Source organism: Oratosquilla oratoria, chromosome 28 (genome assembly GCF_046742065.1).
Source record: "Oratosquilla oratoria isolate Oo_2021 chromosome 28, ASM4674206v1, whole genome shotgun sequence".
NCBI classification, from domain to species: Eukaryota; Metazoa; Arthropoda; class Malacostraca; order Stomatopoda; family Squillidae; genus Oratosquilla; species Oratosquilla oratoria.
The window spans coordinates 34,685,936-34,702,675 of NC_134804.1; the positions used below are offsets into that span (position 1 = coordinate 34,685,936).

General features: G+C 39.5%; 1 pseudogene; it reads right to left on the reverse strand.

Annotated features, from left to right (window-relative positions):
- Positions 1-16,701, reverse strand: part of LOC143040476 (uncharacterized) — an 80,017-nt pseudogene extending 63,316 nt beyond the window's left edge.
- Positions 16,702-16,740: the final 39 nt, after the last annotated feature.

The following is a 16,740-nucleotide window of genomic DNA, read 5'->3' on the forward strand; positions in this document are numbered from 1 at the left end:
GGGTTGTCTCCCAAGCTCCAGAGCCCCTGGGAGGGGCCATATGTGGTGGAGAAGGTCATCTCGGACGTCACCTTCAGGATCCGCCAGGGGGCAAGGAGGAGAGCATTGGTGGTGCATGCTGATAGGCTGTGGAGGTACCACGGTCCTGGCAACTTCTCCTGGGGGGAGCAAGCTTCTCAATCGAGCAGCGACGAGGAGGACGGGGACCGAAACCTGGGGGACGACGAGCCATGGATGGTGGGAGACGACGCGTCACTGACGGTGGGGGCGGACGGAGACCCGGACCCGAGGAGGACCGCGTCACTGGTGCTGGAGGAGATTGCAGCAGAGGAGCTGTGTCCCTTAGAGGGGGCACTCACAGACGTCGACGCTGGGTTCGTGGTAAGGAGACCCAGGCGGGAACGTCGTCTACCGGTATGGAGTGAAGATTACGTCCTTAGTTCTGTGATACCAAAAAGTAAATTTTTAGTTTCTCTTTTTTTGTGATGTATGTATGTATGGATGAGGGAGTTGGGGAGCGAGGTTGCTCCATCTCTTTACAGGTGGGGGTAGTGTTACGAAAGCGGCCCCTATTGCATCCTGTCGACATCGTGACATCGGAGATGACGCTTTCGTCGTGATCCTTGGCGCCAAAGATGGACGCCACCTGGAAGCACGTGACGTCGAGCAGCGACTGTGATTGGTCGAGGCGTGCTTGGCGGGACTGCGTGGGCACGCTATCCCGGGGAGGAGAGAGACGAGCAGGACAGGTGACGGGAGAAGGCGTCGTGGTTCTCGCTCGGATTATTATTGCGTTTGTAAGCTGTAGCGAGGCTTCAAGTAGCCTTTCGAGGGTTGGCAAGTGACCCGAGGTGCCTCCTACAGCCCAGTATTCTTTTGTAGTGGCTCTGTGTAAATAGAGGATATAAGTCTACTTTGCGTTTTCGTCGCCTTGAGAACTCACCACGGGACGAGGTGGCGAGTGTGAGCGGGCGAAGCTCGCTCGAAACATTACCGTCACGTCTCTTAAATGCAACGGACCTATGAATTGAAATCGGGTGACAAACCTCCAGTCTCCTGGGGGGGGTTCGTTACAGTACTAAATCCAAGGCAATTTGGATTCAGACAAGGACGATCATGCGTCACCAATTTAATATGTTTCTATTCAAGGCTAATAGATATAATACAAGAAAGAGATGGATGGGCTGATTGTGCATTTCTAGACCTAAAAAAAGCTTTTGACAAAGTACCACATAAGAAGTTGCTTAAGAAATTAGAATATGAAGGAGGAATACAAGGTAAATTGCTAAATTGGATGGAAGACTTTTTGCAAGAAAGAAAAATGAGAGTAGTGATAAGAGATCAGCACTCAAAATGGAATGAAGTAATAAGCGGTGTCCCGCAGGGAACAGTTCTGGCCCCAATAATGTTTGCTATATATGTTAATGATATGGATGAAGGAATTGAAAGCTATATGAGCTTCTTTGCAGATGATGCAAAACTACTGAAAAGAGTGAAAACTGAAGAAGATTGTGAATCACTACAGAGAGATCTAAATAAAGTACAAGAATGGAGTAGGAAGTGGGAGATGGAGTTCAATACAAAAAAGTGTAGTATAATGGAATTTGGAAAAAGCAAAAACAGAATAACAGGATCATATAATTTGGGAGAAGAAGGAATAAAAAAAGTAGAAAATGAGAAGGACCTGGGAGACATTGTTATGAATAATATGTCACCTGAGAAACATATAAATAAGATTTTTGGAGAAACTTATAATTTAATAAGAACAATCAAAGTGGCATTTACATACCTGGATGAAGAAATGGTGAGGAAAATCCTAATCACCCTGATAAGACCAAGATTGGAATATGCAGCAACGATATGGTCACCAAGTACAAAAAAATGTATAAAAAAACTTGAAAGAATACAAAGAGCAATCACAAAACTGGCACCAACACTCTCAAAACTATCATATGAAGAGAGACTACAAAAACTTAAACTACAGACACTAGAGCAAAGAAGAGAGAGAGGAGATTTGATAGCTATTTACAGAATCATGAAAGGCATAGAAATTACTGATAGAGAGAATCTGATAAAATGGGATGACAGAAATACAAGAGGACACGGAAAGAAAATAAAAAAAGACAGCTATAGAAGAGATTTGAAAAAGAACAGCTTTCCTCACAGAGTAATAGACAGTTGGAACAAGTTAGATGAGAAAGTGGTGTGTGCAAAAACAATACATGAATTTAAAAATAGTTTAGATAAAATGAGATATGAAGACGGGACCCCACGAGCATAGCTCCCCTTCCCGTAAAATACAACTAGGTAAATACAACTAGGTAAATACACACTTTCAACGAACGGACGGCTTGAAGAACGTTCTGAAGAAAAGTGCAGATTGTGGATCCCAACGCAAAGAGAAGTGCCTTTTTGTATTTGCAGGGTGGGGGGAAATTGCTCGTGGGGTAGTGGGAAAGTAAGGAAAGAGGAGAAGGGGAGGGATTGCTGGGGAAATGGAAGGTAATGAGGAAGTAGAGGACTTGGCCCTAACAGACCGCCGAAAAGTAAACAAGCGACCGCAAGACGAGCTGGAGGACGACGGAATGTCTAATAAGAATGTAAAGATTAGAAGTATAGATAGGAACAATACAGTAGAAAGTGATGAGAATATTTTCAAGGGATTTAAAGAGAGTGGGGGGGACACAAACCCCCCCCGACTGACAAGACTAGAGAAGAAGGTTGATAAGGTGATCGAGGACTTGGAGAGTAGGTTAGGTCATATGAACACCATTTTACAAAGGGTTGAAAGATTGGAAGAACTAGAAAAGGCGAATAAAAACTTAACTGATGAAATAGAAGACCTAAAAAGACAGTTAAGAGATGTAAAGGTGGAGAATGAGGAATTGAAGAAGAATAGTAAAGAAAACAGAGAAACGATAGCTAAAGAAAGTAAAAATTGGAAGAAAACCCAAGAAGGAAATAAGGTTTCATTCACTGACATAGTCAAACAGCAATTGAAAGAACATACTGAAGACTCAGTTATTAAAGTGATGAGACAAAAGGAGAATATAGTAAGGGATTTAGCAGACAAGAAGAAATGTATAATTATATTAGGAATGGAAGAGAAACACAACACAGATAGAACCACAAGAATCAAAGAGGAAAATGAAAAAGTAAGCCAATTACTAGAATCAGTTCAGGAAGATGAACCAGAAATTATGAAACAAATCGAAGAGAAATTTAGACTCGGAAAGTATAGCACAGACAAGACCAGACCAATTAAGATTAAATTCAAGTCACAAACAACGGCAGAGAATATCTTATCCAAAACAGGGAAACTAGCAACAAGTGAACAATACAAAAAGATATGGATAAAAAGAGAAATGAATAAAGAGGAAAGAGAGGAAGAAAAGCAGAAAAGACTGGAAGCTAAGGCAAAAAACGAGAACAGAACGGAGTCAGAGAAAGAGAGATTCTATTGGAGAGTAGTGAACATGAAACTAAGGAAGTTCGACATACAAAAGAAAAACATAAGGGAAACAGAGAACACAATGGAAGTGGCAGAAAACTAAGAGTGTCTTACACAAATATAGATGGATTAATAACAGGATTGAATGAGCTGAATGATTATTTGAAAGAAAAAGAACCGGACATAATGGGAATTGTAGAAACAAAATTAAAAGGCCCACTACCACCTAACAGTGTAGGACATGATGCATACAATTATTGGATTAGAAACAGAGAGAAAAAGCAAGGGGGTGGAGTTATGTTCCTGACTAAGAAGGATATAAACGTGAAAGGTGTCATATATGGAAAGAATACAGTAGAGATGATTATGATAGAAGTGGAAGACAGAGATAAGAAGAGCAGAAAATTTGTGATCAATTATGTGCCTCCGAAAACAGCCTCATGGGAGGAGAGTGAATATAAAAGTATGTTAGAGGACACAAAGATAGCATTAACTAAAATAATGGAAGACGGAGGAAGAATAGTTATGATGGGCGACTTTAATTGCAAAGAAATCTGCTGGGAAGAAATGACAGTAAAGGGTGGAGATGACTCATGGGGAAACGCTCTACTTGAGATGATTATTGACCACACAATGACACAATGGATACAGGAGAACACTAGGTATAGAAATGAAGAAGAACCATCGAGACTAGACTTATTAATTACATCTGAACCTAGAATAGTGGACAAGATTGAATATAAAACACCAATAGGTAAAAGTGACCACATATTGATTGAACTGGAACTTAATGAAGAAAATATATGAAAAGAAATGAACAATATAGAAAAGGAAGAATGATGTATGAAAAAACAAACTTTGATAAAATAAGAGAATTCTTTCAATAAGAAAACTGGGAAGAAATATACAAAGAAGAAACATCAGTGGAAAAGAAATGGAATATTTTGACAAAAATTTACAAAAAAGGAGTGGAAAAGTATGTCCCAAGACAAAAACAAGAAAAAGAATATGTAAAATGCTGGTACAACAAAAGTTGTAGGGAGTTAAAAGACAAAAGAGACAAAGCATGGACCATATGGAAAAAAGACAGAAAACCTGAAAAATGGAAAATATATACCAGTTATAGAAATTAATATGTACAAACGTGCAGAGAGGAAAAGAGAAGATATGAAAAAGACGTCATAGAAAAATGTAAAGATCAACCAAAACTATTCTACAGATTTGTAAACAATAAACTGAAAAACAAACAGGACTTGGAGAAATTAAGACAAGGGGGAGTTGAATACACTGAGGAAATGGAAATGGCGGAAATTATGAACAAACATTTTAAATCAGTGTTTACAAGGGAGAACATACAACCTGAAGAGATTGAATGGAAAGAAAAAGTCCCCCCTATAGAAAAAATAGAAGTATCAAAGAATGAAATATTGATACAATTGAGTAATCTTGATGTCAGAAAATCACATGGACCAGATGAAATAGCAAACTGGATTCTGAAAGAATGCAGGAATGAACTGGCAGACAAAATACATAGCATAATAAGCAGTTCCTTGAAAGAAGGAAAAGTTCCAGAAGATTGGAAAAAAGCAAATATAGTACCTATATATAAAGGAGGAAATAAAGAAGAACCTACCAACTATAGACCAGTCTCTCTAACAAGTACAATAGCAAAAATTTGTGAAAGAATTATCAAAAATAGATGGGTAAAATACTTGGAAAAAAACAACGTACTAAATCCAAGGCAATTTGGATTCAGACAAGGACGATCATGCGTCACCAATTTTATATGTTTCTATTCAAGGCTAATAGATATAATACAAGAAAGAGATGGATGGGCTGATTGTGCATTTCTAGACCTAAAAAAAGCTTTTGACAAAGTACCACATAAGAAGTTGCTTAAGAAACTAGAATCTGAAGGAGGAATACAAGGTAAATTACTAAATTGGATGGAAGACTTTTTGCAAGAAAGAAAAATGAGAGTAGTGATAAGAAACCAGCACTCAAAATGGAATGAAGTAATAAGCAGTGTCCCGCAGGGAACAGTCCTGGCCCCAATAATGTTTGCTATATATATTAATGATATGGATGAAGGAATTGAAAGCTATATGAGCTTCTTTGCAGACGATGCAAAACTACTGAAAAGAGTGAAAACTGAAGAAGATTGTGAATCACTACAGAGAGATCTAAATAAAGTACAGGAATGGAGTAAGAAGTGGGAGATGGAGTTCAATACAAAAAAGTGTAGTATAATGGAATTTGGAAAAAGCAAAAACAGAATAACAGGATCATATAATTTGGGAGAAGAGGGAATAAAAAAAGTAGAAAATGAGAAGGACCTGGGAGTCATTGTTATGAATAATATGTCACCTGAAAAACATATAAATAAGATTTTTGGAGAAACTTATAATTCAATAAGAACAATCAAAGTGGCATTTACATACCTGGATGAAGAAATGGTGAGGAAAATCCTAATCACCCTGATAAGACCAAGATTAGAATATGCAGCAACAATATGGTCACCAAGTACAAAAAAATGTATAAAAAAACTTGAAAGAATACAAAGAGCAATTACAAAACTGGCACCAACACTCTCAAAACTATCATATGAAGAGAGACTACAAAAACTTGAACTACAGACACTAGAGCAAAGAAGAGAGAGAGGAGATTTGATAGCTATTTACAGAATCATGAAAGGCATAGAAATTACTGATAGAGAGAATCTGATAAAATGGGATGACAGAAATACAAGAGGACACGGAAAGAAAATAAAAAAAGACAGCTATAGAAGAGATTTGAAAAAGAACAGCTTTCCACACAGAGTAATAGACAGTTGGAACAAGTTAGATGAGAAAGTGGTGTGTGCAAAAACAATACATGAATTTAAAAATAGTTTAGATAAAATGAGAAATGAAGACGGGACCCCACGAGCATAGCTCCCCTTCCCATAAAATACAACTAGGTAAATACAACTAGGTAAATACACCTCATAGGAAACTAATAAATAAGATAGAGTCAAAAGGTGGCATCAGAGGAAAATTATTGGAATGGATGAAAGACTTCCTGATTGGGAGGAAAATGAGAGTTGTAATTAGAGAAAAATTCTCCAACTGGGAAGAAGTAAAAAGTGGTGTCCCGCAAGGATCAGTACTGGCCCCGATCATGTTCACTGTATACATTAATGACATGAATGAAGGCGTGGAGTGCTATATAATATTTTTTGCAGATGATGCAAAATTACTTAAGAAGGTATAAACGGAAGAGGACTGCAACTCATTGCAACAAGATCTGGACACAATATGGAATTGGACTCAAAAGTGGGAAGTAAAATTCAATATTAAGAAATGCAGTATAATGGAATTTGGAAAGAGTAGAAACAGAATATCAAAAGATTACAGAATTGGGGAAAAAAAAAAACTATGAAAAAGATCTTGGAGTGATGATTGGAAAGGACATGAAACCAGATAAGCATATAAATAAGATGTTCGGAGAAACCTACAACTTATTGAGAGCAATCAAAGTGGCATTTACTTATATGGACGAAGAAATGATAAGGAAAATACTAACTACACTAATAAGACCATAACTTGAGTACGCAGCATCACTTTGGACACCCAGTACCAAAAAGAATATTAAGAAACTAGAAAGATTACAAAGAGCGACAACCAAACTAGCACCGACACTCGCCGAACTAACATATGAGCAAAGACTATCCAAATTGAACCTACCAACTCTGGAACAAAGAAGAGAAAGAGGTGATTTGCTATCTACAGAATAATGAAAGGAATGGAAGTTTTAGACAGGAACGACCTATTAGTGTGGAAAAACGGTAAAACAAGAGGACATGGAAAAAAATTGAAAAAGGATAGTTATAGAAAAAACTTGAAAAGGAACAGTTTCCCACACAGAGCGATAAATACATGGAACAAATTAGACAACAAAACAGTATGTGCTAACACTATACAAGATTTTAAGATAAAACTTGATGCGGAGAGATACAAAGACGGGTCACCACGAGCATAGCTCCCCTCCCGTATATTACAACTAGGTAAGTAAATATACTCACATACATTCGTCAGATTGACAGCGAAGATTGGAACTCTGGGGTAAAAAAAAGCAATTTTCGTGGATTTCAACTATGAGGGAGTACAGATGTTGTATTAGTAGGGAAGGGGAAAGCTCGTGGTGTAGTGGGCAGGTGAAGAAAAAATGAGAAGGGGAGGAATTATTGAGAAAAATGGAAGAAAATGAGGAAGGGGAGGAACAGGCCCTGGAAGCCAGAAGGGGTAAACAAAAGGTGTGCAGACAACACAACAGAAGTTGAACAAGTCAGCAAAGGGATCAAAAGTAGAAATATAGATAAGAGCAACTCAATAGAAAGTGGAGACAATTATTTCTATGGATTTAATGAGGGAGGAGATGACAACCTCCCTTGATTAGTAAGTCTAGAGGAAAAACTAACAAAAATGAATGGATCATGGGAGGTTAGGAATTTAGATTATAAGTTTTTCCAAAAAAATTTGTTTATATGTTTCTCAGGGGACATATCATTCATAATAATGACTCCCAGGTCCTACTTATTTTCCACTTTTTTAATTTCTTCCTCTCCCAATTTATATGATTCCACTATTCTTTTTTTGCTTCTTCCAAATTCCATTATACTACACTTCTTAATACTGAATTCCATCTCCCACTTCCTACTCCATTCCCATACTTTATTTAGATCATTCTGCACCGACTCACAATCTTCTACAGTGTTCACTTTTTCAACAGTTTTGCATCGTCCGCAAAGAAGCTCATGTAACTTTCAATTCCTTTATCCATATCATTAATATATAAAGCAAACATTATTGGGGTCAGAAGTGTTCCTTGTGAAACTCCATTAATCACTTCATCCCAATTAGAATATTTGTCTCTTATCACCACTCTCATTTTTCTTTCATGCAAGAAGTCTTCCATCCACTTCAGCAGTTTGCTCTGTATTCCTTCTTCAGTTTCTAATTTCTTTAGTAATTTATTATGTGGCACCTTATCAGAAGCTTTTTTCAGGTCTAGAAATGCACAATCAGCCCATCCATCTCTTTCTTGTATTACATCTATTAGCCTTCAATAGAAACACATAAGTTTGTGATGCATGATCGTCCTTGTCTAAATCTAAATTTCCTCGGACTTAGTACGTTGTTGTTGTTGTTTTTTCAAATGCCTTACCCATCTAATTTTGATCATTCTTTCACAAATTTTAACTATCGTACTTGTAAGAGAGACCGATTTATAGTTAGTAGGGTCTTCCTTGTTTCCCCCTTTATATATTGGTACTATATTTGCTCTTTTCCAATCTTCTGGAACATTTTGGAACATTTTCTTCTTTCAATGAACTGCTTATTATGTATTTTGTTTGTTAGTTCAGTCCAGCATTCTCTCAAAATCCAGTTTGCCATTTCATCTGGTCCATGCAATTTTCTGACATCGAGATTACCCATATGATTCATTATTTCTTTCCATGTTACTTCTATCTCTTTCATAGGGGGGACTTCCTCCTCCCACTAGACATCTCTAAGTTGTATGTTCTCCCTCGTAAACACCGAGTTAAAATGCTTGTTCATAATCTCGGCCATTTCTATTCGATTCTGTGTATTCAACTCCTCCTTGTCGTAGTTTCTCTAATTCTTGTTTGTTTTTTCAGTATGTTGTTTACAAATCTATAAAACAGATTTGGTTGATCTTTACATTTTTCTATGACATCTTTTTCGTATTTCCTCTTTTCTTCTCTACACACTTGTACATATTGGTTTCTATAACTAGTATACATTTTCCATTTTTCAGGTCTTTTGTCTTTCTTTCATTTTATCCAAGCTTTATCTTTTGTCTTTAACTCCCTTCATCTTTTGTTGTACCAATACTTTACACATCCCTTTTTTTGTTTGTGTCTTGGAGCATACTTTTCCACCCCTTCCTTATATATATATATACATATATATATATATATATATATATATATATATATATATATATATATATATACATACATACATACATACATATACCACGGCTTTTTCCCCCTTCCAAGGGAGGTAGCCAAAAAGGGAAAGGCATAAAAACACTCCCACCCATTTCATCCCTAAATACACTCCACACCCCTCCCACCCTCCCTCTCATCTGAGCACCTCCTGGATGACGGGTCATCCCTGCACCCTGCCCACCGCCCTGGGTCAGAAGCAGTGTCGCAAGACACAGCACATCCACAGCAAGGCCGCTTCATTTAATCGGCGACCCCCCCTCTCCGTCCCCCCTTGCATATAAGGAGAGGATGGGGAGAAATCCCTTCGGGCTGCATCAAAATTTACTCACACATACTACCCCACCCCCCACCCCCATTCCTCCTCATGCAATCATAACATCATCCATATACAACCATTCTCCACTCACCTCTGTCTTCCGTCCTCTCCCTTCCTTCCTCAACAGACATTCCCCTCTTCCCCAAAGCCCCCTTCACCCCATCCATCCACCTCATCCTAGGACGTCCCCTCATGTTCACTCCCTCCACATCTGCCTTCCATACCTCTTTTACTAGTCTTTCTTCATTCATTCTTTCCATGTGTCCAAACCATCCTAATATTCTTTCATCAACCCTATCTCCCAAATCCTTTTTCACCCCTGTTCTCCTCCTCACCTCCTCATTTCTCACTCTATCCAGCCTAGTAACCCCCACCATACTTCTCAGACACCTTATCTCAAACACATTCAAACTCCTTCTCTCTTCTTCTCTTATGTTCCACGTTTCTGCCCCATACAGTGCTGTTGGCACAATCACTCCTTCATACAGTCTCCTCTTCGCATCCATTCCCAAATGTCTATTCCTCATTACACTCTTTAAACCACCAAGGCATTTACTCGCTTCTCTCAATCTACATTCTACCTCCACCTTCACTCCATCTTTTCCTGCTACACTTGCACCCAAGTATCTAAAACTATCCACTTCCTCCAGTCGCTCTCCCTTAATGTTCACTTCCAGTCTACTGCCACTTTCACCCCTTGTACATCTCATCACCTTACTTTTACCCACATTTATCTTTAGCTTTCTTCTATCACATACTCTCCCAAACTCTGCCACCAACTTCCTCAATCCCTCCTCTGACCCTGCCACAAGCGCAGTGTCGTCCGCAAACAACAGCTGGCTCACCTCCCACTTTTCTCCATTTTCTTTAACCATCTCCAATCCCTGACCCACTGCCCTAGCATTCACCTCTCGCACCACCCCATCCATGTATAAGTTGAACAGCCAGGGCGACATAACGCTTCCTTGACGAAGTCCCACCTTTACTTCAAACCACTCACTCTCTCCATTTCTAATCCTGACACAAGCTCTACTACTCTCATAAAAACTCTTGACAGCTCCCAAAAGCTTTCCTCCTATCCCATAAATCTGCATAACCTCCCACAGTGCCTTTCTGTCTACCCTACCGTAAGCCTTTTCCAGATCCATAAAAGCCCAAAAAACATCCTTCCCCTTTCCTATAGCTTTCTCACATATCTGTCTTACCACAAAGATCTGATCTACACAACCTCTACCTGTCCTAAATCCACACTGTTCCTCACCAATTACTCCTTCTGTTCCTCTCCTAATCCTCTCAATTAAGATCCTCCCATAAGCCTTCCCTACTACACTTAACAGGCTAATCCCTCTGAAACTACTACATTCACACTTGTCCCCTTTTCCCTTGTAAAGAGGAACTATACAGGCACTTCTCCAGTCCTCCGGTACTCTACCCTCTCTCCAGCAAACATTAAATAACCTCACCAACCAGTCCACCATCACTGAACCTCCCTTTTTCAGACATTCTGCATGGCATCCATCCAGACCAGGTGCCTTACCTGCTTTCATCATCTTTACAACTGCCTTCACCTCATCCTTCCTTATTTCTCCTCCATTCTCCTCACTCGTCACTCTCATTTTCTTCGCATTTCCCACTGCAGCTATCTTTCCTTCCCTATCCTCCTTCACATTTAGCAACTCCCTAAAATATTCTGCCCATCTTCCCCTTACTGCCATCTCTTCCATTATCATCTCTCCATCTGTACCTTTTACCTTTTCTTCCCTACTTGATTCGCCTCCTCTTCCTCTCTTAATTTCTTTCCAAAACATCTTTTTATTACTTTCAAAATTTTCTGTCATACTCCTACCCCATTTCACATCTGCTCTCCTCTTTGCCTCCTTTACCTTTTGCTTTACTTCTCTTTTCTTTTATTTGTACGTCTCATATGACTCCCCCGTCCTCTTTTGTAACCAATCTGTGAATGCTCGCTTCTTCTCTTCTACAACCTTCTTTGTTTCCTCATCCCACCATTCACTACCCTTTCTTCTATTTCCCCCTGTCCTTCTTGTTCCACACACCATCCTTGCACACTTTAGGACTCCCTCCTTGAAGCATCCCCATTCCTCCTCCACACCCATCTCTGCTCCATCCTTTACTCCCTCCCACTCCTCCTTCAGCTTCTTTTCGTACTCCTTCTCCTTTTCCTTTTCATTCAAGGAGTTTACTCTAAGAACCTCCCTACCTTTTGTCCCTTTCCTCTTTCTCCATCTATCCTCCACTCTCAGCTTACCTTCAACCAAAAAATGATCTGATATTCCCCCACCCTCTCCCCTTAGTACATGTACATCCTTAACTCTTCCTATCATAATCCTATTTACCACTACATAATCCATTAGCGCCCTATCTACCACCCTTCCCTCCACCACCCTCTCCCATGTGTACTTATGCTTGACTTTCTTCCAAAACACTGTATTTGCTATCATCAACTCTCTTTCTAGACAAATTTCCACCATCAACTCTCCACTATGATTCTTTCCTGGAACTCCACACTTCCCAACCACTCCATCGATTGGACCATTTCCCACCCTAGCATTAAGGTCTCCCAGTACTATTACATTGACATTTCTTCCTAAACCCTCTATGCACTCATTTAAATCTATCCAAAAGGCCTCCCTTTCTTCCACGCTCTTCTCACTGCCAGGCCCATATGCACTTACAAAGACCCACATCTCCTTTCCCAGTTTCACCTTCATCCACATTATCCTTGAGGAAACCTCCTTCCACTCCACTACCTGTTTACCTATCTCCTCACTTACTAGAATAGTCACCCCTTCCCTCCCTCCCCCTCTCTTCACTCCTGATAACCTCCCACTTACACTCCCAAACTTACACTCACCCTTCCCTTTCAACTTAGTCTCACTCAAAGCCAACACATCCATCTTTCTTCTCACAAACATACTACCTATCTCTTCCCTTTTACTCTCATCTGTACCACATCCACGCACATTAAAAGACCCAAACCTTAGGGTGCTGGCCCGAGGCCCTCCAGCACCCTTTATGCCTTCACTTTTCTTTTTAGGTTATATGCCCCGTGGGGCTACAGGGAGAAGGATGCCTAGTCCCTCTCCCCGTCCCTTTCTTCTCGCCTCTTACGATCCAAGTGGGATACTTGGTGGCAGTATTCTTTTCCCCCACCACAGGGAATTCCCCCATCACAGAAAGAGAATACTCAGAGAAATGGTACAGGACAGCAACAAGGGGTTGGGGGACAGCATAACGGAGGGACAGTCGTAGTATAAAAGTGTCATCATTTCTCTATGAACAGAAATTGTTCTATCATAGACAAAATGATGTGTGACTCTGGTCCGTAGGGGCGCCCCATATAGACCCTAAAGTATCGACTGCATGCTACTTTGCCACAGTAACAAGCAGCCAATACCCCAGACGGGGTATTCCATTTCTCTTCTACTGTTGTTTCCTCCTTGTGTATTCTTTCCCAGCCTGCTTTTTGAAAGAATTCTCTTAATTTATATACAAAAAAAAAAAAAAATCATACATCACTCTTCCCTTTCTATATTGTTCAGTTTTTCATGTATTTTTCCTCATTTAGTTCCAGATCAACCAATATGTGGTCACTTTTACTTATTGATGTCTTATATTTAATATTATCCACTATTTCAAGTTCTGATGTGATTATTAGGTCCAGTCTCGATGGTTCTTTCTCATTTCTATACCTAGTATTCTCTTGAATCCATTGCGTCATTGTATGTTCTATAATCATATCAAGTAGTACATTTCCCCATAGGTCGTCTCCCCCCTTTACTGTCACCTCTTCCCAGCAGATTTCTTTACAATTAAAGTCACCCATTATAACTATTCTTCCTTCTTCCATTATCTTATTTAGTGTTATCCTTGTATCTTCTAACATACTTTTGTGTTCTCTCTCTTCCCACGAGGCCGTTTTAAGAGGCACATAAATTACTACAAACTTCCTGCTCTTCCCATCCCTGTCCTCCACTTATATCATAATCATCTCCACCCTATTCTTTCCATATGTGGCATTCCTCACATTTATATCCTTCTTAGTCAGGAACATATTTCCACCCCCTTGTTTTACCTCTCTGTTTCTAGTCCAATATTTATATGCACCATGTCCTACACTGTTGGGTGGTAGTGGACCTTTCAATTTTTTCTCTACAATTCCCATTATATACGGTTCTTTTTCCTTCAGATAATCATTCAGTTCGTTCAAGCCTGTTATTAAGCCATCTATATTTGGGCAAGACACTTTTAATTTTCTGTTACTTCCATTGTGTTTTCCGTTTCCCTTCTGTTTTCCTCTGCTATGAATCATTTCTTCACTTTCATATCCACTACTCTCCAATAGAATTTCTTTTTTACTGTCTGTTCTTTTTTCGTTTCTTTCTTTAACTTCGTCTTTTCTCATCCTCTCTTTCCTCTTTATTCATTTATCTTTTTATCCATATTTTATATATTGTTCACTGTCTGCTAGTTTCCCTGTTTTTGCTAAGATATTCTCTGTTGTCGTTTGTGACCTGAATTCAACCTTAATTGGTCTAGTCTTATCTGTATTGTATTTCCCGAGCCTATACATTTCTTCTATTTGTTTCCCTATTTCTGGTTATCTTCTTGAACTACTTCTAATATATTATTTACTTTTTCCTTTTCCTCCTTTATTCTTGTAGCCCTATTTAGATTATACTTCTCTTCCACCCCTAATATAATTATACATTTATTTTTATCTGCTAAGTCTCTTACTACATTCTCCTCCCTCATCACTTTAATAACTGTGTTTTCATTTTACTCTTTCATCTGCTGTTTCACTATACCTCTAAATCCAATTTTATTGTTCTCTTGCACTATCTTCCAACCACTTACCTCTTTGCTATGTACTCTTTATTACTCCTCTTTAATTCCTCATTCTCTTCCTTTACTTCTCTTAACTGTCATTTTAATTCTACTATTTCTTTATTTAGGTTTTGATTCTCCTTTCATTCTTCCAGCTTATCAACTCTTTGAGTAATTAACTTTATTTGGTTAAACTTAGCTTCCCAATTTTCGTTCATTTCTTTTAGTTTCTCTTCTAAATTTACTAGTCGGGGGAGGTTGTCATACCCCCCCTCGTTAAATCCATGGAATTAGTTATCTTCACCTTCCATTGCACTGCTCTTATCTATATTTCTAATATTTACATTTTTGCTAATCCCTTCGTCTTCATTATCATCCGGTCGCCGTTTGTTGACATGGCGTCTGCTTTCCTGGACCCAGTCTTTCCCCTCCTCATTTCCTTCCATTTTCCTCAGTAATCCCTCCCCTTCTCCTTTTTCATCACCTTCCCACTACACCACGAGCATTCCCCTTCCCTATAAACACAACAGAGGTACTTCCTTGTTGTGATCCTCGAAATTCTTGGATAACTTCGTAGTCCGAACTTCGCTGCCACTTTGACCGACGTGTGTGTGTATGTTAATCATACACTGAACCCCAGTACTCAGATTTTCATCTTATGAACTACATTTACTGTTTCTATCTTAATTCCTTTGAAACACGATTGACACTAATTGGAGTTCAATATATGCATTTTCGACACCTGACACGCCCAACAGCTGAGGGCTCGAACCTAGCACATCACGTAACAAATGAACAGCGACTTATTCCAATGCGCTATTGTGATTCAAAAGTACTTACTTGTGCGTCGATGACGTCGGTTCTTCGGTTTCGGTCGCTCCTGGGTGGGCCCTTACATTCCTTTGCGGCACACTCTCCACTTCTCTAGCCTAATTCCCTACCTCCTAACCATTAATGCTAGCTTATCATATCCCCCTTTCCGGGTACTGTACACTCCACTCACACTCGCATTCACCACCACCCACGCGCGGTCCACCCAACGTGAGGCCACCCCCCCCCCCCCCGCATTCGGGTGGGAAGGGGGATACCAGCGCTCATGCCCTTGGACCCCTTCTCCCCCCCCCCAGAAAGAGGGGGAGGGGGTGCCAACCGTCCGTCCCCATCCGCGCCATACACACTCACGCTCACACCACAGCTATCAAGAGGAGTGTATGCTCGAGTTACATATACACGAATATGCTGCTACCACGATAAAAATTTATGACTGGCGGTTGATGCAACTGGAATTGTTTCAACCACTTGCTTGACTAATGTGGCTAAATATATTTTTTGTATTATCACTTACCTTAATCTCAATATATACCAGAATTTTCTACCTTTTATTGGTCACTGGTCAGCCGTTGATTCAATTAGGTTACACGTTTCTTCTTGAATCATGAATGTGTAAAGTACCTGTCACCATCCAGTCTGTTCCATATATAAAATGAATTATGCTAAATGCTCCAAAAATTCTAACTACTACAATAAATATGTCTAAATCACAAATTCAATACTCCCGTAATTCTAACTACTTAATAAATACGTCTGAATCACAAACTTTGTCAACAATCTGTTTACACGAAGACATTCCAACTGCGCCCTGCATGATATGCACACTCGTCCAGAACGTTCTGAAGCACTGTTCTTCATGCCAAGATCTAAGAATATAAGGTATATTTAGACCTTGCATCATGCAACCAATACGTTTTCGCTCCTACGCGTCAGTACACTGGTCTTAACCGTGTTTTTTTTTCTTTTGTACAAATTACGCTTCTTTTTACGACATGGTACACTCAGCACACTTAACTTATTATTAATATTAACAAAAAGTGTTACTATCTACCTGGTTTCAAAGTTCCACTAACTTCTAGGTAGTGCAACTGTACGATGAGTTATCTTCACTGGTGCACTGGGTGAGACCGAGTCACTGAGCGAATTATAATGAGATTAGAGGCGTTTTTACCAACGCATCAGAATATCAAACGCTATCAAAACTGTTTGAAGTTCTTGCTTGGTTTTATCAAACGACTGGGACAGGCGTTTGAGAATACGGCAGCGAATATGCTCGGA